This window comes from Cupressus sempervirens, chromosome 1 (assembly GCF_028749045.1).
Source record: "Cupressus sempervirens isolate cs-2001-9-10 chromosome 1, ASM2874904v1, whole genome shotgun sequence".
Classification (NCBI taxonomy): Eukaryota; Viridiplantae; Streptophyta; class Pinopsida; order Cupressales; family Cupressaceae; genus Cupressus; species Cupressus sempervirens.
This window is the reverse complement of record NC_143118.1, coordinates 379,633,007-379,658,275: the sequence shown is the minus strand read 5'-3', so window position 1 is coordinate 379,658,275 and position 25,269 is coordinate 379,633,007. Positions and strand designations below refer to the sequence as shown.

Genomic DNA, 25,269 nt, shown 5'->3' with positions numbered 1-25,269 from the left:
AGATAGAGCTTCTAGAGAATAGTCGAGTGCATAATGTGTTTCATGTGTCAAGGCTTAAGAAAGCCATTAGAAAAATATTTGTGCCTTCAGCAAAATTACCACCATTAGATGAGGAGGGAAAGCTTGTATTAATTCTTGAGGCTATTCTGGATACTAGGGAAAGGACTTTGCGAAGTAGGTTGATTGAAGAATATTTAGTCAAATGGAAATATTTGCCAGAGAAAGATGCTACTTGGGAGAGTGAGCAGGTGCTACAAAAAAGAGGACTAAGATTGCTTGAGGGAAAGCAATTTCAAGGATGGTAGACCTATAATGTTCCCATGTTTTAGCCTTCACGTTCTCCAAATTCTAAGTGGAGGATAAGAAAAATTAAAGTCATTCAATTAAAAATTAAAAGGTGACTTTGTATTAATAGCTTCTAGGGTATGTATTAATTATTGGAAGGACGAAAGCCTCTCGTGATTTAATTAATTATTTCTAGGGAGGGATTTCTAGAGAATGCATTAATTATTGGAAGGAGGAAGCTTCTAGCTCTTGCAATTAATTAATGTTTTAGTTCCTTCCAGAAGGATGAAGAAAATGATAAATAGCATTGAAAGTCTCATTGATGATCATTGCATGATTATGACTTTCATTTGATAAGAACTTGGATGTGTGAATCAAACTCCTTTTTTGGAAATAGAGGATGTTCATTCTCTGTTGTAACATTCTAGACATCATTTCCTTAGGGTTTGGCCTTTGGAATACATCTCTTTGTACTTGATTGCAACATTTTTAGCATTAATATAATTTTAGCCTTGGTTCAACTTTTGGGCATTCCTAGGTCGCCATTACATAGAGAAGAAGGGTAAATATGGGATGATCAATGAAACAAAGAGTAAAATTGAAATAATGCAAAACTTGACAAGAGATGCACTAGCTAGATGTCAAGGTTTGTTAGAAGCTATTGTAGAGTGCATGAATAGGGTGTTGGGTATCTTGGAGTAGGATAAGAAGGTGAAGCTATTTCTCGACCTAGAGGAAGCTAAGAGGGAAGATGTGAATGATGGTCTTGGAAAATGTACCTAATCCAACACCAAGAACAAGAAAAATAAAGAGACTTGAATTAAAAAAAAAGACATCAAAGAGGTCACAAAGAAGAGCAAAAGTGTTTGCTAAGAGCTGAAAGATAATGTGGAAGAATTAGTCTAGCTTCTTCTACTTTAATGTAGTCTCTTTCTTTTCTTTTTTAATCTCTAGTTAGACTATTTTTCCTCTTTGTGTATTGGTTTAAGTGCTTACTATAGCCAAGTCTTGTTGGAAGTGGATGTCGGTGTGTTTTTTGGTCAAAACACCACTTCATTTTAGTACTTTTAAAATTAAATTATTTTGTAATATAGTTGGGGTTTCAGGTCCCATGTAAAAAATCTATTTTATCTTTAATAAAAAACAATTATTATAACCCTTCCATTTAAAAATATTAGTAAATTTGGATATGTATCTTAAGTATGTCTTTCTACCAAATATTTAGAGATATTGATATAGGATCTTGTTTTCCTTATTATTTATTATACCCACATTTTTTACTTTTATTAATTTTTATAACACACTTATTTTAATTTTAAATGGGACTTTTAAAAGTTTATCTTGGTGGACAAGTCAGTTGAAAGAAATGATCTAGTCCAACATAAATATAGCATATTTCATAGGACACTAAAAGCCAATCCATGTGCTAGGGTATTTCCTCAAGAATGTCAATATTACAATAGAACTTTCCAACCATAATAGTGAAGACCTCAGGTATGAGAAAGATGAAATCAATTTGTGTTCTTTTTATAATGAACAAATTGATGTTGAATTATAAATCATAGAGCTCAAATACATCACTTAGTTGGCATAAAAATACATGAACTTGTAATATAAAGAAAGGGTGGTAGAAAATCAATAACTATAAATGGACTAAAATACAATTACAAATCATTTATTATTTAATAAATTTTAATGAAGGAAAAAAATCTCTTGCAAAAGAATTAGGACCACTATATAGAAGAAATGCATGATCAAACACCATGTCTAGATACTTTTTAAAATGGCATAGTAATGAATTTAGAAAAAAAATGAGTATATTAATCACTAGAAATTATAAAATTTTATATAAGGGCACATAACCATCTTAGAACTTATATAATAATTTTTAATTTGTCCTTTACCTTATGATGGACTCTTCCTTCAAACTTTACATTTTTTAGTACACTAGTCACATATTTCAAAGTTTAGTTCCAAATTAAGGATCATGTAAGTAAATCTATAATTTTATTTATTTATTTTAAATTATTAGGGGTGGGGAAACTATATTTATAAAATACTATCCATATTTTGCATACTAGTGAATCCTTTTATTTAAAAAGGAAAGAAAACTTCATGACTAAAAAGGGGATGAGGTAGATAATTGTTTTTAGGAGAAAATGTGAAAAGGAATAATTTTCTATGAGTATTTTAGTGTGGCTTAGCTTAGTCAAAGTGGTATATTAAATTTCTTAGTTTGATTTTCCAAAATCAATTAATTATTTTATATATTAAAAAGGAACCAAAATGTCGGCTGACCTAGAACATAAATGCAAAGCTTAAAAATCATTCGAGAGACACTACAAACATATTAACCAACCTCATTCCTTAATATAAGAAAAACACCAAAATAAAATGTTTCAAAATGTACTCCAACTAATATCTACAATATTCTCATCATTATACATAAGACTAGCCCAAAACTTCCTATTGGGAATTGAACAAGTCCAAAAAAGATCAACACAGAAATTCCCCTAGGCTAAACAAAGACTAGCAAACATAATAAAAAACCAAAAATGTAGCACATAGGCAAGAGTTAACTCTCCTTGATTTTGTTCGTTGGGTTCTCTAGTAGCAAGCATAGCTAATCATCTACCAAAATGTCATATAGCAAAGGGGTTGTTTCCATGTCCTTATCCTTAGTGGTGGCCTCCTTGCTCACCTGCAATAGATTAAGAGTAGTCATAACCAAATGCATGACCTTAACAAAAATGTTAACAAACTTATCAAAATTTTCGTCTAGGTGCTCATTCTTTTTAATCATACTAGTGATGGTCTCCTCCAACTTGGCCATATCCACTCTCACCTAGTATTTATTAGTTTTCTCCATAGTACTCACCTCCTTCTAGATGTTTCTCCCACTAATATTCCCCTCATTTTGATCAGTGCCTCCCACAAGAACCCCGCTTGAGTCTTTCTCATCAAATTACCAATTCTAACAGGAGATGCATGATCATTCCCTATTCTCCCATAACTCCTTCCTTCCTAGACTCTGGTGTGTTGGCCTCAGTTTTAAACATATTAGATACCCAAGAGGATAAAGGGGTGTCTTATTCCCCTCCCATAACCTCCTCATCCTTCCCTTCACTACTAGTCTCTTCCTTCTCTTTTTCCCCAAAATTCCTCCTAGTAGCTTTCCTTCTAGGTCTAGAGGGCCAGTTTTCTTTCTCAAATTATTAGTGGACTAAGAATTGTCATGTCTTTCCTTACCAAGGGTAGCCAAGGGTTTTTTTCTCTATATTTTACTCCACCTACTACTTGTTAGAAACAATAGTCCACCAAGATAACTGAGAGGGAGGAGGGGGGTGGGGGGTGAATTGGTTAAATTTTGTATCAAACTTAATTAATCTTAACTATTAAATCAAAGTAAACATCAACCATAATCAGATGCACATACACAATTACACCAAATCTATTAACTAGGGAATCACTTGATCAAAGGGAAAACCCTGGTGGGAATGATGACCACAAAGATATTTTGACATATATATTCCTTGTTAGAGGATGGACCCTATTAGGAGTCTATAAACACATTTAGTACATAAGATTCCTTGTTAGGAGAATTTGAATCCTTGTTAGGATATTCCAACCCCATTAGGAGTTGTGCCAACCTTGTTAGGAGTTGTAGAAGATAGAAGGACCCACTATCCAAATAGCTTCTAGGAAAAGACCATTGAAAGCACTATCCAACTAATCTCTCAACTATTCCTTGTAGAATACTTGTTCGTACTATTCTTTAACCTCTTTCTTCTATCCTTTCAACTGGACCAATCATTGTTAGACTTTTTAGACAAGGTCACAAACCTCAGATCCAAATATCAAACCTTAGACCTCAGAATAAGACCTTGGCAACAAAGTCCTCTCCAACTTTGCTCTATTCTGATTATCCTCACATATCAACCTGTTTCTCTTCTATTCCGCTCTTTGTGCTTCTTACAATCATTTATAAATTCATACATAACAAAGGAAAATTTTGTTCCTTTATAACGAATCCATAAAAAAATTCCCTAAGTCGAATATTACAGCTTCCCAATTAATTACTATAGGACCTCACTAAGAACATGTTACGCTTAGCGATAACATTAATCTATCGCCTTATAACTTGAATAACTTTCTATATGTGTAATATTATGATTGATAAAAATTAGCCACATCATCAATAACATGTCTTCTACATTCCTTTAACCTTGCTTCCTAGAATAAAAACTCTGCTAAGAGATATAACAAGTTTACCAGAGCATACTTCTATAAACTCTATCCCAGAATAGTCTTCACCAAAACTTGCATAACTTCTTTAGAATTAATATCTTATAATTTTTAGATTAGATTAATATACTAGACACTTAAGTAGTAGTATCTATATAAAATCTCACTTAGTGAAAATGCTCACCAATCTATCAGTACCTACTTGATCTTTATCGTTGTTCTTCTATCAGATACCATAGAAAATTGTTATGTTTCAACATCAATGAAAAATACAGTCATAAATGTAGCATATCATCATGATAATGATCTAATCATGTTTCTATAATACTCCCCCATAGAAGTATCATTAAAATTCACATTTCCAATTATTCCCCCTTTGGCATTGATGGCAACATGGATGAAAAACATCTAGTTCCAAGAATATCAACATTAAAGAATGTTATTCTTTCTTTTAAAATCCTCTTTATTAGTCATTCTCCCCCATTAACATCAATGTCAAAGGTTTCAACAACCATCTATCTCTGCAACAACTATCTCTAACTTACTCAAGTGTCCAAAGACACTATTCAAAACAATATCTATCAAGAGTCCTAGATGACTCTATCCATCACAGATACTCCCCCATATAGGAATCATCAATATTCAATCCAGAAAAAAAATAGTGCTCTATATCACTAGACTGATGCACTCTTGCATCATCTACTCATATGTAAGTAGGGGCATAAACCCTAGCACACCCTGAAAATACTCAAAATTCTCTTTGGGAAGAGGCTTGGTGGAAATATCTACAATATGCTCTTTCATGCTTACATACTCCAATTTGATTTCCTTTTCTACAACTTTCTCTCTCAACATGTGATATTTGATAGAAATGTGCTTAGTTTTAGAATGCAACATTGGATTCTTAGATATATTCACTATGCTTGTGTTATCACAATGTATGACAACAGGTTCACTGAACTCTATCCTTATATCCTTCAACATTTGCTTCATCCAAACAACTTGATTACAATTGTTTGTTGCTGCAACATATTATATCTCTGATGTATTCTATGAGGTAGAGTCCTACTTCTTTCTTAACCAAGAAATTAATCTTCCTCCAAGAAAGAAATCTCCACCACTGGTGCTCTTTCTATCATCCATATTACTTGCCCAATCAACATCAATATAAGCATATAAAGTGAAATCATTAGATCTGTCATACCAAAATCAAAAATCTGATTTTCCCTTTAGATATCTAAATAATGTGCTTCTCTGGAATCAAGTTAAAATCTTGCAAAAATTCCAGTTGTATTTGCTATATACGGCCTTTTACGAGTTAGATATTATAATTGTCTAACCATAGATCTGTACTTCTTCTACTCAACATTAGGTGTCTCATCCTTTGTCGATAACTTATGTCTAGTTACCATAGGTGTTCCAACTGGTTTACATGTTTCCAAACCAACCCTCTTCAATAGATCTTTCAAATACTTAGTCTGAGAAATAAAGATTCCTTCTTTATCCTACGCAATCTATAATCCTAGGAAGTATTTAATCTCTCCTATTATACTCATTTCAAATTCCTTCTTCAGTAAACTTATCACTCTCATTATCATCTCGTCCAAATATGATATCATCAATGTAAATATTACCTAAATCATCAATCCATCATCTATTTCTTTCTAGTATAGATTATTTTTTGCCATACCTTTGCCAAATCCAAGTTTTGTCAAATGCTTGTCCAAGCTTGCATACCAAGTTTCGGGTGCTTGTTAAGCCATACAATACTTTCTTTAATCTGTATACCATGTCCTTGTCATCTATTAAAGGAAGACCTTCAGGTTGTTCTATGTATACCTCTTCTTCAAGTTCTCCATTAATAAATGTTAACTTGACATCCATCTGATACTTTTTGAATTTCTTATGTGTTGCATAGGCTAAGAATAACCTCACTTCTTCTATTCTTGATACAAGAACATAGGTTTCATCATAGTCTATTCATTCTTGTTGTGAGTAACCTTTATATACAGATCTTGCATTGTTCCTTACAACTTCACATTGTTCATTCATCTTATTCTTGAATACCCATTTTGTTTCTATCACATTCTTGTCTACTAGTATGGGGACCAATTCCCATGTCTCACTATATGATCCAATTTTTCTTTCATAGCTTGCTTCCAATAGTCATATTTGCATGCCTCCTCTACATTCTTTGGTTCTTCTTGAGATATCAAACATAATTCTTCATTGATTTTGGTTCTTGTCATCACACCTTTATCTCTGTTGCCAATGATCTACTTTAGTGGATGATTCTTTGTCATATTCTTACTAGAAGTAGGGGTTGTTATCTCAACTCTTATTCTATTCTAGGTTCTAAACTTTGTTCCTACCTTAGCTCTCCTTTATTCTATAAATTTATTGTTAGTTTCAAAGAATATTTCATTGTTCCGTGGTTTAGTAATAACAACATTCTCATTATCAGAATTGTAGTCAACTACTCTTTCTTGTATCCTAAATTTCTCATCAACTCTTACATTTGCACTTTCAACAATAGTCTTAGTTCTCATATTATAACATCTATAAGCTCCACTTTTGGATGAATAGCCAAGAAACATACCTTCATCATTTCTAGCATCAAATTCACCAACATCATCATCTCTTTTGATATAACATTTGCTGCCAAAATTTTTGAAATACTTAACTATAGATGAGTGACCAAACCATAGTTCATAAGGGATCTTGTTTGTGTCTTTCCTAAATTATAATCTATTCATAGTGTATACTATTGTATTCATAGCTTCACTCCAAAAAATATTGGATACATCATTCTCAGCTAACATAGCTCTTGTTACTTCTATTACTGACCTAGTTTTTCTTTCTGTAATGCCATTTTGTTTAGGGATTCTAGGAGCTAAAAAATACTTCTTGATTCCATTAGCTTCAAAATAGATATGAAACTCATTTGAAGTAAACTCCTAGTATTTTTTTCCAATACACACTCCTCGCAAATAGTGTTAGCAGGTTTTACAATCTTAGGCAAATCTCTAGCTGCAAAAATACTATTAGTTTTCACAATGTTGTCATCGTTTATATGACAAAATATCTTATGCCATAACAAACTGTCATCTACCTTTGCAACCAAATATGTCATTTCAGTGGGATTCACCTGAAATACATTACCTCTAGATTTGGTTCATGTTCTAATTACCTTTCCATCTTTTTCTTTGATCATACATGTCTTCTCTATAAACTATAGCTAATAACATTTATCTACTAGTCGTCCAACACTCAAAAGATTGTGTTTCAAACCATCAACAAAAAATACATTCTTAGTGTTAGTCTTATCTTCAAGAGTTATAGATCCAATACCTTTAACATGGAAAGCTGAATAGTTTCCAACTTTGACAATGCCTCCATCAAAACTTTTGAAGTCAACAAACTTGTTCATATCAACAATCATATGATGTGAAAAACCACTGCCAATTATCCAATCAGATTTTTTTTCAGCTTGTGATAGCAAGGCCATTTTCTCTGGACTTTCTTCTTTAATAGCTACAAATCATATTTCATCATCACTAGCACTTACTACTTGTTGATTAGAATCATCTTCTTCATTGGCATACAAACAATCTCTATCTAGATTCTAGGTTTGAAATTTCCTTTATACTTTTTCTCTCTTTTAGAACACTTAGATGCATAATGAAAAAATTCATTACAAGTCCAATAGTTAAAGATTTTCTTACCAGAAGGGCTACTCCTTCTATCTTTCTTTCCTCATCAAATCTTCTACTACTAGAAAAATCTCCTTTAGCACTTCTACTTCTTCATAAACTAGGTCAAATGTTTAGGGCACTGAAAGTTGTCTATATTCTAGATAGTTTTCTGGACTATCTAAACTCATTCTAAACTACTTCTAATCTCCCAAGTAGAGTTTCCTTTGTGAAATCTTTGGTACAAGAGATCAAGAACTATATAATTTAAACTTCTTACTTAAATGATGACATTAAGCTCTTCAATGTCTTCTAGATCACCTCATCATCTTCCTTGGTTCCTCCTTGAGATTTGATACCTATAGTAATTTTTGATATTCTGCATACATATGTTCTTATAGATTCTTCTTCCATCATTTTAGCACCTTGAAATGCACAAATCTAGCTTTGTAGCCTCAATTTCTTAGAATTTTTATCACTTTCAAAACTATTTTCCAAAGCTTTCCAAATCTTATCAGAAGTATCAAGTGTTTTTACCTAGTTGTACTCAATTTCACGAAGTGCAGGCAATAATGCTTATCTATCTCTCATTTCACACATGAAAAGTTCTCTCTCATCCTTGATACAAGTTTCCAAAGCACTTTCAACAATAATTATCTTTTTTGATTTTGACAAGATCCAATATCTTGGACCCATACATAGCAAATGTGTCTTCATCTTTTCCTTCTAGCTGTCATAATTTGTTCTATCAAACTTTAGACTAACCTTTCTAAATAAGTTTGTCATGGATCTCCCAAAGTTGTTAAAATTTATCTTCAAGGACCTAATGCTTTGATACCAAGATAACTGGGGGGAGGGGGGTGAATCAAATATGCAATTAAAACATTTATCAACTTTAATTAATCTTAACCATTCAATCAAAGTAAACAACAACCATAACAAGATGCATATACACAATTACACTAGATTGGTTAACTAGGGAAACCCTTGAGTAGAGGGAAAAGCCTAATGGGAATGATGCACATAAAGATATACTGATATATTTATTCCTTGTTAGAGGATGGACCCTATTAGGATTCTATAAACACATTTAGTACACAAGAGTCTTTGTAGAAAATTGAGCTTCTTAGCAGTGAAACCGTACCTCAAAGCTCCAAGAGGACTCTCATTTCTAAGATTTCAAGTAAAATCCTTCACTTTATAGCTAAGGAGAAACCCTTGTCCTTAGTTTCTTTAAAGGAAGCTATGCTTGATCGAACTCATCCCAAAAGAAAAGCCCCAATCAAGAAGCCTCCTTTCTAAATTGCAAAAAAATAACTAGGACAAGGAGAGTTCCTTCATTGATGTCGTTAAAGATAATTCAGGAGAGGATACTAACACTTAGGAAGGAAGAAAAGAGGATAATTCAAATGAAAATAAGACTACTTCAACAAAGAGATTAAATGTCTCACCAACAATTGGAAGGCTATTGATAAAGATAAATGAGTTTCCTAGTATATAGGTTTTAAAACATTCTTACTATGTTTTCCCATTTCTTTTGTAAAGCTAAACTCTTCGATGGTTTTATGAGTTCTTATGCTGTTTATCTTTGGATATTTTCCCTCTCTACTTTAAGGCGTAAGATGTTAGTAATTATTATTGGTAGGTTTGTTTTGAATAGTGGTGGCATTAATAGTACAGTGGTGACTTTAATAGTATAGTAAAATTAGTGTGTGATCAAATCACTAGTTAGATGTTTCTTTAATATTATTTTGTTAGGTGATAATAGTTGTTTCTTCTAGATGTAATGAGCTGAAATTGTTCTCTTTGATTTTTATTAGTATATAATTATTTTATTTGAATTGAGGGAACTCTGCCAAGATTCAATGTGAGCTCTTTTGTAGGGAATAAAAGACTTTATGACTATCCTTTGCCGATGTTGAAAAATTGAGGGCTTTTTGTGCTTGCTATTGTAGGGATCGGGTTTGGAAGTGGTTTTCTCAACCTGGTTGTGATTTTTGTTGGAAAAATTAAACGTTGAAGAGCCAGCAGGTTGTCCTCGAGCCCCATGCCCATCTACCCTGTCAGGTCACCTTAGGCATCCATGAACAGTAGGCATTTATTTTTGGTAGGTGAGATTTTGAATTTGGATGTTGAGAGGGAAAGATATGAAAAAAAGGAATGTTTATTCATTCATTTTTAGTAGAGTTCAAGTAGATCATGCAGATCAGAGAGTAGTTACAGAGCAGAGCAAAAGAAGGAAGGAGAAAAGAAGTTTGTGCCTGCAGTTGCACGTGTTTCCTTTGTTCTCTCTATAAGTTTGTTATTGTTGAACTTGTCTTGTTGAAGCAGTGTTTGCTCCAAGCACCATTGTATGTAGCCATTAGAGTTTCAAGTTTAAAGGTTTTTTGAAGTATTAAAGTTGTTTGAAGTTTTATCAATTTTAGGGTTTTTTGGTTGAAGTCGAATGCTCCCAAATTTTGTAATAGTTTAATGAAAGATTGAATAGAAGGCAAACATGCATACTTGAATCCATTGCTCTTCCCTTGTATGTTGCATTTGAGTAATTTTTTTGAAAGCTTAAAGCTTTGGCTCTCTAGTTTTAATGGTGAAAGCATTCACATTGGAATCTCTTAAGTTATAATTTTTCAGTTGAACAGAACACTCGGCACCTACTGCATTTTTATGTGCCGAGCTCTTCAAGCGGCAAGCATTTCCTTTGGAGCCGAGCTTACTCGACATCCATTGTTGTTGAGTATTATTTCTTTGAGTGCCGAGCTAACTCGGCACCTGTTGTTTGTCACTCAGCACCTTCAAGTGCTGAGCAACCTTTCACTCGGCACCATCAAGTGCTGAGCAATCTATGACTCGACACCTTCAAGTGCCGAGCAAAACTAGCACTCCACACCTTCACGTGCCAAGCAGTTTTTAAGTGCTGAGCAGATTTTTAGGTTTAGGGTTGTGAGTATTAAATTAAAATTTTTAGATATTTCTCATAATTTTTACAATCGTTTGCATTTCAGTAGATTTTAACAATTCTGTCATTTTTTTGTTTTTTTTTTATTGGTTATAGAGGAATGTATTCTTCATATATTTTCAGATCATGTTCTTGAAAGCCCATTTTTTTAGGAGAACCCGCAATTGTTTTAAAAATACAGGGCTCACATTTATCTCAACATTCTGTTTGAGTTCTTCATAGGCGAATTGTAGAACCTGCATGGGAAATGTTTCATCACACTTAGTTCGTTGATGGATAAAAGCACTCCAGTTGAGATGAAGACATCAATATTTGATTTGAGGAAGCTCTCCCTACCATCTACTAAAAAAAGTAATTTAATGATCATGTTCATTTTTTTTTGGTTATTGCAAAGAAAGTGGGGGCTTTTGTTGTTGCACAATTGTCTTGAATTGTTATGCTCATAATATTCATTAGTTATGTCTAATAATAGTATAATTAAATACTTCACCAGTAAATAATTTGGCGACGTATAGTAAAAAAATCATCTTTATAAGTTCCATCTACAAATTTGTGAGCTGCGTATGCGATTAAACATGAATTGAAGACATAGAATCAATAAACTTTTCAATCCTGATCGATGAGGAATCTTTTACTTGATTAGACAATTTCACAAACGTTTCTAGCAAGCATCTGAAAACAAAGAATCAATAGATGTGGAAATTTTTCATACAGAATCCGACAGCTTTGTGCGAGTGTTTGAATGAATAAATATTGTACGAAATGAATTATAACCATAGTAGATAATAGCAGATGTCATAACAATTGCTGGAGAGCTTTGGGAAGCTGTGTTTTTGCGACAAGATAGTTCATTCTGTCTGATGGATGGAAACTGTCCCAAAATACATACACAAGATCGACGCTTCCAGAAGCCCTGTTCCACAACATCCTCTCCGCCCTTCTAAAAACCCTGTACCATTTCAACAACAATAGAAAATATATATTAATGCTCACTAATTATTTTAAGAAGATTCTTATCGTATTTCATGATCCATATTTCTTTACAGCTCTCTTTCATTCGATAGATTATGGAATGATGGATTTATTGATATAAACAATTGAACATTATTTTATATCTGTCTATTTACATGAACGATCAGAGTTGAACATGACAAGATATGTAGTTAGAACGAAAGAAGTCCAAAGTAAAGATGACGTTCACATATCTCACCATACTTCGCTGGGAATCTTGCAGCGTCATAGAGCTGGGGGGAAATGTCTAAATAGGCAATCTTTATGCCATCTGTTCCATTAAACATCTGCAATAGTTTCAGCATTTCCGAATTAAAAATCATCGCCTCTTCGTTAAGTTTTTCAACCCAAGTCTCCTTTCCGAGACCGTACAGTGTTATTTGCGACGGCAGGCAGCCAAACGGAGGAAGAGATGCCACCGCCACTCTATGTACGCCCAACTTTCGAAGCTCCCGATAGTCATTGCTCCCGATGATTATCAGATAAACAACGCCCGATAAAATTCTTAAGGCGTTTGCAGCGCCTACTACGCCGGCTAAATCCTCTTTGTATTGTCTGTAGAGCTTTAACTGATCTTCTAAACTTAAGACACTCTGCAGATGGACTAAGTTTAATCAGTTTCTAAGTAATATGATTTCTCATAGTAATGAAACACGCGAATTACTGACATAAAGTTTGGCAGTGCCATGGTATAAACCAGATCCTCCAGAAGCAAATGAAACTCCTCTAACAATGTTAACTCCTTTAACATCCGGGTCCAAATAAGCGACCGTTGCAGAGCCCAGTCCAAGCATGGATGCTACGAAGGACAACACAAAATTAATGCGAACAAAATATAATTGAAATTACTTTTAAGTCATTGAATTACAAGAAGAGGAAAATATGAATCAGATAGCCATACCGACGTAATCTATCGCTATGAATCCATTGGAAAATCGACCAGTTGGCTTTTTCCCAGGGAAATCTCGTCCATAGGGAGGATGGTTGCTCTTTGCTAATGTGAGGAAATAATTGTTATTTCCTGCGTCAACTGTAGAATCTCCGAACGATATTAAAGCAGGGATTACCGCAGAATCAATACAAGAATTGCCGCTATCAATAAATTATCCATCTCTTTCCAGTGATATACGGTCTAACGTCTGACATATAAGTAAGTGACATGAAGTCCGTTTTGTCAAAAAATAATAAGCACGTAAATGGCAGTGATTTCTCCTCAATATTTACATTGCAATGCTCATTTACTGCCTTGCAAAGTACGGTAACTGTCGTACACTCTCAGAAAACTTTATAAACTCGGTTAATTCATTTTTTACTGGACTTCAACACAACGCCTTTGTCCATATTCTTACCAAGAAAAAATTGATGTTTATTTAGGTCGGTAGGAAGTGGGATGATTTTCTAACCTAAGCCTTGACTTTAAAGCCAGGTTAGTTTTTAATTGCAAAAGGAATTATACAATATATGTTATCATTTATTTCCCATGGGGTTGAGTTACTTCTTCGTTTGACCTCTAAAGGAGGGTGATGATGTACAATTGTTACTTTCTATTTATGGCAGGATATTATTATATTTGTTTGATGTATAGGAATAATTAATTTTTAACCTTTTTTTTATCTAAATATATAGATTTTTCTATAAATTGTAATTTTGCTACTTTGTTATTGGCTGTTGGAAAAAAGAGTAAGGAATAAATTTAAATTTATTTAAAAAAATAGTTAAAAATAAAAGTTTCTATTATTCTTTGGTACTTGAAGTTTTATACATTCAAGGAATATAAGCACAATAATGGTCACACAATTCTACAAACAACTATCTTTTTTTAATTTAATGCACTCCTTAATCATATGATCTCAATCCATAATGTCACTGATAACTGCAAGGGTTTCCACAATACGACGTTCAATGGGAAGTTTTGTGGGCTATAACCCTTTTTATTATTCCTTGGATCTGAGATCTTGTGAACACAAGTAGAATCACTAGAAATTTAAGAGTAGCATATAAATGTCAAAGAGGAGAAATATTTTTAGATTTGGTACTAGAAAATTCTTGCAAGGAACTTGAGTTTTCCCAATGAAACTCTCACTCTATGCCGAGTAATCTAACTCATAAAATATAGAATAATATCAAGTTTCTAAGGACTCGAACAGTAGATTAGGTACAAACTTCAAAGTCCTTATCCAAATGCAAGTTTTATAACTACCCTTAGAGTTACACATAACTAAATCCCCTAAGATGTATATTCCTTTTGATGTGGATATAGATTTGCTTGTATTCGATAGAGAATACCCTTATGCACATCCACTAACGGTACAATTATTTTTTCACTACCTGTGTTATGGTTTTCTCCATTATCAGGTCCCGCATTTTTTATTAATGAGTGATTTCTAATTATCATCCATTAGAAACCTGACCATTTTATTATTATTCATTATATTTTTGCAATTGTATAAGTAGGTAGAAGCAAGAAGTTGGGTCTCAATTCTACGAAAGTCCATAGATTGAGATCATGATCTTTCAAAAATGGCCACCCATTTTTTAAAGAATAGGTACCCGTATTAGGCTTGGGTGCCCAATCTGAAATTCAAAAAATGGGCACCCGTATTTTTAAAAATTTGGTGCACTTTTTTTATTTTCAAAAAGCAGGTACATTTTTAAAAAAATAAAATAAAATTAATTTTTTAAAAATGGGTACCCATTTAAAAAATATTAAAAATGGGTACATGATTTTCAAAAATTAGGTGCTGGTTTTTTAAATATTCATTTTTTTTACCAATTTAACTTTTTTCAAAACAGACACCTAGTTTTTGAATTTTAAATAATGGGTGCCCGTATCTTACAACATGGGACGGGATTTTTTTTCTCATGCCTCAGATTATGGTTCGGTATAGGCTTGGTGAGACCAAGCCTATGACTTGACCTCTCAAGTTTTGGCTAAGGCATTGAACTGACAAGTTCACACCTTGCCATAACTTTTAGAGGGTCTTCCCGATCAAATTTTTTTTACAAAACAAAAACTCATTAGAGCTCTCACTTTTTTGATTTCATAAATATAAACTTTATAGTGTTATGATTTTATTTACTATTTTTACATTATTTTTTAATCAAAGGTTATACCTAAATGTAAACTAGTGAGGTTCACTAAAACTTTAATAACTTTTTTATTTTATGTTATTTTTTAGATTAATCTATGTCATCAACCTACATGCAAAAAAGAATTTTTGAAAGAAGTGGAATTTTGATGAAATTATGGTGTCCATACATAAAAGGTTTTAAAATTTACATTTATAGAAAATTAAAAATTAATAATAATAAAATTATTCAATTAAAAACTAAGGAAAATTATTATCATCAATCTTTGGTGTGTTAGGTAACTTCCATTGAAAGGATTTACAAAAAATTATTTATTTGTGTCAAATTATGGTGTACATACACAAGTGTGGTATGGTCCTGAAATAGGCATTTTGAAAAAGTGGATTTTAAAGATCCATACCAAAAAAAACTACCATATGGGTACACAAATAGGCTACATATTCAAAAAGTAGATTCCAAGAACTATAATTTTTATTTTTAAATTTTTTTTATATTCAATGTCTAAATGCCTCAAGTTTTGACATCAATTCACGAGAAATTTTAAAAATAAGGAAAACACTTCCACTTTTTGTCCAAAAGTGAGACCCAACTTCTTGCACTTACCCAAGTTCAGGGTTATAATTTTTCTTCCATACTCTTTTTCAAGATATTTGGTCAAGATTCTTTTTCATCTAAATTAGAGTTCCTTTGAGACAACCTTGCCTCACAAATTATAGTCATGTCTTGTTTTGTAAACCTAGAAAATAATCACACCAATAATTTTGGTGAAATCATAAAAACTATTGAAAATTAGCATGAGTTAGAAAGAGATTGAGAAATTTATGCAAAAAGTTGTTTGAAATCTAGATTGGTTGATTAATTGTGAATATGCTTTCAATTAGACCAACTCAAAAAGAATATCTATATTTGATTTTTCTTTGTTATATATATATATATATGCTATTAATTTTTTTAGTTAGGCATCTATAATTGTTCACAAATTTAATTTAATTTTCAATCATTTTGTTTATATTCTTATAGATTTTTATGTATTTTTTTAATGAAAATTTTGAAATGGTCCAAATATATGTGTACCCATAACTAAAATGTCTGCATTGGAAAATGCATCCAAAGACTCACAAAAATTGATATTTTACACAAGTCCTCTAATAATTGAAAGATCATTGGATTAAATTAATTTGTGGAAGTGGCATTGCATTATAAATTGGAATCCCTAGTATTTTTATTTTTCTTTAGTTTTTACTATAAGCATGATAAGTCATGCAAGGCCTCATTTTAACAATAACAAAATTTAAAAAATTCTTTAAAAAAATGTATTTCTAGTGTCAACCAAAGCGTTTCCCATGCCTACTAGTGCAAAGAAAGAAATTGAGGTGAAAATCCTTTGGTATTTGTATGCATTTTCTTAAGATGGGAATCAAAGGTCCTAAGTGGAAAAAGATGTGTGCTATTGATTTGGAGGATTTATTTGTTGTAGGGGAGCTCTTCTATGGCATCTCAATTCCATTGACTTTAACTAAAGTTTAAATAAAATTGTATATTTGAAGTAATGTTTTAAGGTTCATTTATTGGGTACATTTCTTAGATCACAAGGAGTTACAAGAAAAATTTATATTATATTATTGACAATATGATATAAAATATTTACCACTTATCACTAATTTGAAATAAAACATGATAAACATTCAAATTAAGAATAATGCTTAATTATTATGAGACTTTAAATAAATCAACATTTAAGATCATACTTTCTTACCCATATCATATCATACAAAGAACATCCATCTAACACAATTCTTCTGTCTACAGTCTTCTTTCCTTATAATTTGTGATTGTTTATTATTGAGAATTGATATATACATCTAATATCTATCAATAACCCTCTACAAAAGAACTAGTACTACACCTACCTTTCTCCTAATAAGCTATTGGAGGTTAAAATAATTTGAGGTTCTTCTACAAATTGGTTAGATAGGGAAAAAAAAAATGTTCAAATAAGTGTAGAAATTTTGAGCTAATAAATATATTATTTTAGAACATGATAGTATAATACAATACAAAACTATTTCATATGTATCACAATAAAGGAGGTAGTAAAGATAATTCAAAAAATAATCTAGATATCTAACTAGAAGTACATTAATTTAGTACAAAGACTAGATAAATAATACAGGCTTGAGCTACTAGTAGTGTTTATTATTTAATAAATACATATTATACTTTTAATAAATTTTAATATAATTCATATAAATTGTCAAAATTTAGTATTTCATCTTTTTATACCTTGGATTATTTTAGTGCAAGGATTTAATTCATATGTAATTAAATAAGAAAGAGTTATGTTACACATTATTCTGTATTTGTTCCTTAAAAATCTATGGTAGTCTTCAAGTAAAGAATTATAGTTTTGGGGGGTGGGAAAAGAAGAAGAGACTTGATTTAAAATTTGAATCATTAACCTAGAGAAATTAATCTGCATTTTCAAGAAGGATAGAGGATCAACAAGAGAGGAGTATTTTCTTACTTTGCCATTGAGAAATTTAACAAGAAAAGAAACTCCAATTGAGAGGTTTCATCCACTATGTTTATATTAAACTATCTCATTTCAAATGACAAGAAGTCTTGGAAGGAGGAATGTAAGAAGGGATGTTGGTTCTCTATGTGTGAACCTTGGGCTCTATTTGAAATACCCAAATTTTCTTTGATTCTACAAACTATAAAAGGATTTTAAAAATAAAACTCAACATGAATGACAAGATTAAAATATGTCTTTAGTTTACTAATGGAATGTAAGGCCTAAAGTCTATTTTTCCATCCATACTCTAACTTTCGGCCCTTTCTTGAGGTATTTTTCTCACATCCCATTTAGATCCTAGGCTCCAAACATAGCCTAGAGTATTATTTTACAAATATCATTTTTTTCTTATTACTTTCCCTTTTACAAACAAACACTTGAAAATTCAACACTCTTTCTTAGTGGGCCCTACATTCCAACATGAACTTTGAACCTTATGTTTTAGTTCCTTGATCCCAATCTCATCATCTATTCAATACCCTATGAGATTTTTTTTCTTTCTACATATTTGATCATAAATCCTATAACATGCTTGGAATTAAATACCTTAGACAATAATATCCTATTCCCTTTTAGAGTTTTACCCCTAGCAATTATCTAATTCTCATCATTTTTGATAAAGTTTGTTCCAAGAGGGACATGGCACATAAAACTTGAGGTTTTAGTTCAAATTTTTGATCCACCCCACAACATTATAACATAAATTTGATCTTAGATTTCCAAGTGGACATTCTCTCTTATGGCTTAGAACCCACTATTATGATTTTCAATTATTGAATATTTCAAATATAGTCCTAAGCTTAGCCTATGTATTTCAAAGTTCCTTGTTCAACTATGAAAAAATTAAATTATCAATTTTAATCAAATATTAAATATTTTAAACCCACTTTATTGAAAAATTAAATATTTAAAAATATCAAATACATTTTACCTATTTAAAGCCAAAATCCTCAAGACACACCCAACATCACAATTTTTGGGTTCCTTTTGAAATGTGACCATTGAAAAAAAAACTAGTATTAAACTACATATTTTAAGAATACATTTTATCATAATTTGATATATATCAATGGTATATTTTCTTCCACCTAGCCACACTTACTGTAATCGAGTTCACCTAGGTCCCAATAATGAATGTTTATATTTTCTTCCATCCTTGATGTTTGTTACAACAAAATTAAGACATGGACTAGATGCTATTTGTTTGTATAGGTAATTGGTTGAAGCCTAGATTATTATTGTTAAGAGTAATTATCATTGTGTTAATTTCAAGTAGATTCAAACCCAAGACCTCACTAATGAGAGACTAAAAATTTACCCATGTGTTGTAGGCTCTTTCCTATGGGCTAGATGTTATTATAATAACACTAGTTAGGGATTTATTTTATAGTTAATAAGGGAATATTATCTTATCATTTTTTAAAATTGGCTCAATGTGTTTAATATTTTTATTTATATTAATCTGAGTATGAGTATCATAATAAGGTAGTGAAAGAGAATTGAATTAGATGCAACAAAAAAAATGAATACAAGAAGGGAAATTTGGCTCAATTTCTTATAAACAATATGATTGAGTTAAATAAAATCTGTATTTGGTATAATGGGAATAATAAGCACTTTTAGGTAACTCATAGGTTATAGCATATGAATTTTAGAAGCTTTATTGGGAAAAAGGGAACAACTTTGAAGATAATGGCTTATGAAACTCATATTTATTTTCACCATTTAAAAAATGATATAGAGACTTCCTTAGGTTGTGAATTTGTAACCACAATCCAATTGTCCCAAAAAATATTCTTGAGAACATTTTGAAGAGTTGGGCCAAATGCTACAAAATTCTCTATTAAAGCATGTCTCAATTCTTTTTCAAGATCAAATTATTTCATTTTAGGCTTCAAAATAAGCTTTTAGTGTTTTTTATAGACTTCTTGAATATTTTTTTTGATTTATTTCAAGCTCTTTTATGTAACTATAATAGTAATTTAATAATTATCTTCACCTTATTTTGTTTGAAATAATCAACAATTTTTATGGTCGTGTGGGTTAAATGCATGATTGCCCAATATAGAGAAAACAAGGAAGCTATCAAAACTAACAAAAAGAGTAATTCTTAGATTAATAGATAGAAGTATATGATCTTATACTCTTTTATAATTCATCCTAGTTGTATTCCTTCTTATTATTTGTTGAACCTTATTAGAGTCATAAAGATAATCATTATAAGTGATTAATGTATAACAAATGAACCTAGTGATCCAAACAAAAGTCTTGTGACCCCTTGAAAAAAGAAGAATATTTTTTAGTATTTCCAAGACTTCAATATTAGGTAGACAAAGAGAACTAAGGATCAAAGTTATAAAAGTTGCTAAAATTGGATCTACAAAACTAGCATAAGAAATCCTCATAATATTGTTTAGAAATTAAGTGAGAGGGTGGTAAAGCAATAAATTTCAATCTTGTTACAAAACTATTCATTCAATCAGATTTGCAACTTTGAAATAGTCTTTTAAAATATTTTGAAATATTAAAATTGAATTAAACATTCCATAAATAATTCATAGTATTGAAACTAATTAGTCTAAATTTTTATATATAGATTTATTCAATTATTTTAATATAACTATAATTAAATGCTATTTTCCTTTGTGCTATCATTGTGCCATGAAATATTATATAGTAATACAAGGACACATCATTCCATCACACCCATATATACAAACCAAAACACAGCTCTCTCTTTTTTAGTTCAATAGTTATGCATTCATGCCAGTGCTAATTTGACATTAACACTGACCAATCAAATCAAAAAATTTAAAAGATTATATGAAATTTCAAATGTTTATATCTTTTTCTAATTTTTCATTATTTTATAAATCACATTTTTCATTCATTCTATTGGTCCATACTATTTTTGGTGGGGGAGAAAATTAATTTTCTTCAACAAAAATACAAATAATTTCTAACAACTTCATCTTGCATTAATTACAACTTTATCTTTTCCACATTTATGACAAGTTGATAAAAAAATTTCTTTCAATTATTTTATCTTCCACCTCACACATGTCTAATCAGTATTAATTATCACAATCTATTTTTCTTAGCAAGTTTAAATATAGGGTTAAATATTTTTAATCTCTTATTTTAAATTTATTTATTATTAGTTTTACATTGATTTTTATTTTTGACTATTTGATATGACTTGTTTCTAAAACTTCATGAAATGCATAATTTATCTTTATATTTGAATTTCTAATTTTTTTAAAGTTTTCTTTTTTAATAAAAGTAGTTAAATTATTACTATTGTTTTACTTTTATAAAAATTAATTTAAAAATGTTATTTTTTAATTATATTTTATAATAGTGTTTGTAATATGTATAATTGATAAGTGTTACAATTTATAAACTATATCATTTATCCTATTTTCTCTCTATATTATGTTGATATCACTATATCTTACTATTTTCTCTCTCTTTCTTTTCCTCCTCTATATTATTTATCCTTTTTTCCTTTGCATATAGGTTTATGTTGTTATTGTTCTATACTGCTATTTATCTCTATCTATATCTCTATCCTAGTTTTTGTCTAGTGCTAATGATTAAAAATAGTGTGCATTTCATTTGATAATCAAGATGAGAATAATACATAGTTGGGGAAGTTTTTCCAACTACTAATGGTTTTCTAGTAGCATCCATGGTATGCTTAAACATATAATGTGATACTCCAAATGCTTCATCACTTCCTCAAGTTCTATAATTCAAATATTGGTATGGATATCTTTCCTCATTGCACATATTTTAAGTTGTCAATGTAGAAGGTGCAAATTTGTCTAAAGCATATGTATTGATCATAGTATGATATTAAGTACTTAGTGCCATGTTGGGGACTTTGGCTTCTTATTCTTGGGCTTAAATGACCAAAGATATAATAATATAACACAAGAACTTAACAACAAAATATGAGCCATCCTATCAGATCACAAGTGCATTTCTAGGATGAGAATTTAATAACAAAATATGAGCCATCCTATCAGATCATAGGTACATTTCTAGGAAAAAATTAATGCATTCACAATGTTAATTTAGAGCTATTTAACCTTATTCTCACTCATCTACACCTCTACAAGCATTATGCGTTAGGTAGGAACTATGACGCATTGTGTCTCTTTTTGAATAGTGATAACAATAATATGTATCTAAATTAGAAATACCGACCTTATCATCATGAAAAAAACCTCATTGGAAACCCTTATTTTGGATAGATAGTCCAAATTATTATTATTATTATTAAATATAGAAGTTAAATACACAACTTTTCAAAACTCTCCACTCCATTTTATTTAAATCTGTATATTTTTTATAATGACATAGCTATCTCGGCATGCGGATTATGATGTCTAGATCTGCTAAAGGTTACATCAGAAATAGAATATATTTGATTGGGCCAATTTCTAGGATGATTTCAGTACAGACAAGAAAGTCCTACCAACGGCAATTTTTATGCCACAATGTGCTTCCTTACAAGCAGGCGAAACGTCATATAAAACTAAAACTAATCAGGAGTCTTTACATCCGCAGAAAGATTAACTATTCCCTCAAAAAAACTTATTCACCTCCTTGCACTTAACTAGAATATTTCCCACCAGTGTAAGTAATCGATGTTGTTGTTATTATTATTATTATGAAATACTACTCACCATGTTGAAAGCTACACTATAATGTAGTGTTTCATTTTCAAGACATATACATATCGCCCAGTTAGTTTCATATTTACTAGCTCTGCTAATTTGTTAAAGCTGAATTGCTACAATAAAGCTAGTTTGCTAAAGTGATGCATTTAACTGCTAATAATGTCGACATCGTTTATACATGCAACTACTATTGCATGGGCGTTTCGCTTTAGATGTAAGCATCCCCCTCTTAGTATAAATTCGGGCTTGCTTAATCAAAGATATATTAGTAATATAAATTATACAAAATTATTTATCGTACATTTAAAAAGTTAGAATATTTTAAATAATCATCAAGAATATTACTATTTTAAATTATAAATAAAAATTCTAATAATTCATTTAAATTTAATCATAATGTAAAAAATTTAGTGATGGAAAATTAAAATGGCAAGATTGTTTCATATGTATGATTAAGTTTTTTGAATTGTGATTGATACAAGAATATAAGACTGAAGTAATATTTTTCAACCATAATCCTAAAAATTTAATCATAACCAAACCTATGGAATAACCTTATCATTTTAATTTTATAATCAAGTTCATTAGTTTTATCTATTGAAAATGAAAAGTAATGATGCTAACCTTAACATGTAAGAAACTTCTATAATTATTATCATAATTGTGAGTTATTATAAATAGAAAAATTATTGTACTTCTATTTATACACATCATTCTAAATTTATCTTATTCAGACAAAATTGAAGGATAGACAATTGGTGAAATTAAAAATGATTGATTTTGATATTGGATAACCTCTAGACTAACAATCAACAAAAATTATAAATTCAAAATCTCACATCTAACTTTCAAACAAAAACATGATATATGCCAATTTAAGAACAAACAAATAATAATTAAAATAATAATTCAACGATAAGATAAGAGATAACATATCAATTCTAATATCTAATAAAATTTAGCATCGCTTTCAAATTTTTAGAAATTATTACAAATATAAAATAATAATTAAAACAATAATTCAATGATAAGATAAGAAATAACATATCAATTCTAATATCTAACAAAATTTAGCATTGCTTTCAAATTTTTGAAAATTATCACAAATATAAAATAATAATTCTCATTGATCTTTTAATATGAAAAATGATGATAAATTGACATTAAAAAAATACAAAATAATGACTAGTTGACTAAATATAGGTAGTGATCATTTTAGAAATTGTCCTTAAAGATAGGAGCACTCAAAGTAAGGAGCACTAAGAAATATCACAAATATAAAATAATAATTAAAACAATATTTCAATGATAAGATAAGAGATAACATATCAATTCTAATATCTAACAAAATTTAGCATCGCTTTCAATTTTTTAGAAATTATCACAAATATAAAATAATAATTCTCATTGATCTTTTAATATGAAAAATGATGATAAATAGCATTTAAAAAATACAAAATAATGACTTCTTGACTAAATATTGTAGACACCTAAAAAACCTTTAGAAAATAAAGTATTTTTATTTTCTGAAAAAATCTCTGATGACATCATCATTTATTAATTAATTATTTAATTAATTAATTAATTAATTTTTATGCCATTAAATCCCTTTATCTTAATTAAAAATATTTAATTAAGGAATCCCTCCCTAAAATGTTTAAATCTTATTTAAACATTATTTCCTTATTTATTAATTATTTAATTAATAAATTGACCAAAAATCCTAAAATAAATAAAAAATTTATTTTTTGCCCAAAACTTGGCCAATTTCCTTATGACCAATAACCTCTTCCAAAATCTTCTAATCCTTCTTTAATTTCGATTAAAGGCTAATCTCATCATTTCCTACCCCTAACCCCAACTCAAAATATTTAATTAAAATTAAATATTAATCCCCATGTTTATTAAAAAAGTTTTAATAAATATCTCCTCAACCCAAACCCTTGAAATAAATAAAACTTTATTTATTTCCTAAAAATCTAATTTATCCTCATCCTAGAAAATTCTAGACTATTCTAGAAAGTCTTTATCCTCATCCAAAATCTAGACTCTTCTAGAAGATGTCTTTAAACCTAATCCTAATCCCCTCCTAACCTTGTCACATTCCTTAAACATGGGTTAAAACTTACTAACCCAAGCCAAAGTTAACAAATATCTCCTCCTTCACCCACCCTCATTAATTGCCATCCACTTGCCTATCCCTAAGCTAATCCTAAACCATCCTAATCCATCCTCTAATCATTTGCACAAGCCTAAACAAGCTTAAAACCTTCCTAATCAAGTCCAAGTCGAAATTGCTCTCATCACCCTCAAAATATCTCAACCATAAAACTTTATGAAGTCCACTAGGTCATAAATGACTCTTACAAGCCCTTTTATTGCTCTTACAAGTCATTATGAGGGTCTTTATGAAGATTTTATCCCTTGAGCCTCCTTTGTTGACTCATCCTTCCCCTTTCTTCCATCCTCTCACCATGTGACATGTGTCACTCCTTGATTGGCTATAAGGAAGCACAATCCATGTGCTCTCCTCTCATGCAATCTGAGCCCTCCATAAGCTTTTTCCCATCCTTGCATCTTAGCCCTCAAACCCTCAAGCCTCTTGCCTATAAATTGGATCCTTCCCCTTTGCAAAATAACACAATCCATGAAGTAAAATCATAATGCCATTTTGAGAATCCATTTTATATCAAAACCATACACTCACATCCAAATTCCAACTCCATT

At 30.5% G+C, this 25,269-nt stretch overlaps 1 pseudogene; it reads right to left on the bottom strand.

The window, feature by feature from the left end:
• Positions 1-11,973: 11,973 nt before the first annotated feature.
• The window catches only part of LOC149577839 (GDSL esterase/lipase At5g03810-like), a 36,205-nt pseudogene continuing 22,909 nt past the window's right edge, over positions 11,974-25,269 (bottom strand).